A 2133-nucleotide genomic window follows, 5' to 3' on the forward strand; every position below is an offset into this window, starting at 1 on the left:
ACTACAGAATCTACAACAAAACACTATACAAAACTATAAAGTAAGAAAAGAGAGAAACACACTTGACAAAATGTAAAAAATATATATATATATATATATATCAACTTCAACTGATGATAAACGTGCTATAAGTTCTTCATTGTCCTACAGGTAAATTATATGGGTAAAAAAAACATGATTTCAACAGGTAAAATATGTGCCTTCCAGTTTCAGTATTCTAAATCAAAGTGTATTTATCAGAGGGATTGGGTTAAATGCATAAGACACATTTCAGTTGAATACATTCAGTTGGACAACTGACTAGGTACCCCCCTTTCCCTAACTTGTAAGCTCTTCCTCTAGCCACCCTCCCTCTGTCTTTGCATATAGACCTTGCCCATGGGGGCTCCCGAGTGGCACCGCGGTCTAAGGCACTGCATCTCAGTGCTAGAGGCGTCACTACAGACACCCTGGTTGGAAACCAGGCTGTATCGCAACCGGCCGTGATTGGGAGTCCCATAGGGCGGTGCACAATTGGCCCAGCGTCGTCCGGGTGTAGGCCGTCATTGTAAATAAGAATTTGTTCTTTACTGACTTCTACATTAAGTTGGATGCAACCATAATCTTTATTTTTTTTAATTCTTTACCCCTTTTTCTCCCCAATTTCATGGTAGCCAATTGGTAGTCTTGTCTCAGTTGGTAGTCTTGTCGCAGTCTTGTCTCATCGCTGCAACTCCCGTACGTACTATGTCCCTTATAGCATTGCGATGCAGTGCCCTAGACCACTGCCCCACTCGGAAGGCCCTCGGATAATCATAAATAAAACGTGAATAATAATGGGTGAGGAAGTTAGAGGCATAAATATAAAAAATTGCTAACCTCCCCTGTTAATGTAATGGTAATGGTGAGAGGTTAGCATGTTTTGGGGGCATGATCTTTTTGCACCTGTAACTTTCTCACTCATCATTATTCACGATTCATTCAGGATTATCCGTAATCATGCTAACAGTAGAACTGTTAAGAAACAACATAATCCAAAAACATAACCAAAACAAACTGCCAAATGCATCCAACAAGTGTGTAGTCACAAACTTGATGTAGTCATTGTGTGGTAGGAATATGGGATCAAATACAAACATTTGACAACATTTTATACCCTAAGTGAATTTGTCCAAATACTTATGACACCTTTAAATGGGGAGACTAGATACATTAAGGGCATTCATTTCGAAACAGTAAAACAAATACAGGTATTTATGTAAATACCCTCAAATAAAAGGTGACATTCTGTAATGTCACCTCATAAAACATTTGATCTCAAATCCAAACTGCTAGAGTATAGAGCCAAATTAAAGGTTATAGCTTCACTGTCCAAATAAATACATAGGGGAGTGTAGGTACTGTTAAAGCTCTAAGTCTGTACAGGTATAAGGCAGCTGAGCCACAAGTGTACAACAAGTGTAGACCTTACTGTGAAATGCTTACTTATAAGCCCTTAACCAACAGTGCAGTTCAAGAAGAGTTAAGAAAATATTTACTAAATAAACAAAAGTAAAAAATATTAAAAAGTAACACAATAATGAGGCTATACAGTGGGGGAAAAAAGTATTTGATCCCCTGCTGATTTTGTACATTTGCTCACTTACAAAGAAATGATCAGTCTATAATTTTAATGGTAGGTTTATTTGAACTGTGAGAGACAGAATAACAACAACAAAAAATCCAGAAAAACACATGTCAAAAATGTTATAAAATGATTTGCATTTTAATGAGGGAAATAAGTATTTGACCCCTCTGCAAAACATGACTTAGTACTTGGTGGCAAAACCCTTGTTGGCAATCACAGAGGTCAGACGTTTCTTGTAGTTGGCCACCAGGTTTGCACACATCTCAGGAGGGATTTTGTCCCACTCCTCTTTGCAGATCTTCTCCAAGTCATTAAGGTTTCAAGGCTGACGTTTGGCAACTCGAACCTTCAGCTCCCTCCACAGATTTTCTATGGGATTAAGGTCTGAAGACTGGCTAGGCCACTCCAGGACCTTAATGTACTTCTTCTTGAGCCACTCCTTTGTTGCCTTGGCCGTGTGTTTTGGGTCATTGTCATGCTGGAATACCCATCCACGAACCATTTTCAATGCCCTGGCTGAGGGAAGG

This window comes from Salmo salar, chromosome 21 (genome assembly GCF_965601325.2).
Source record: "Salmo salar chromosome 21, fSalSal1, whole genome shotgun sequence".
NCBI lineage: Eukaryota > Metazoa > Chordata > Actinopteri > Salmoniformes > Salmonidae > Salmo > Salmo salar.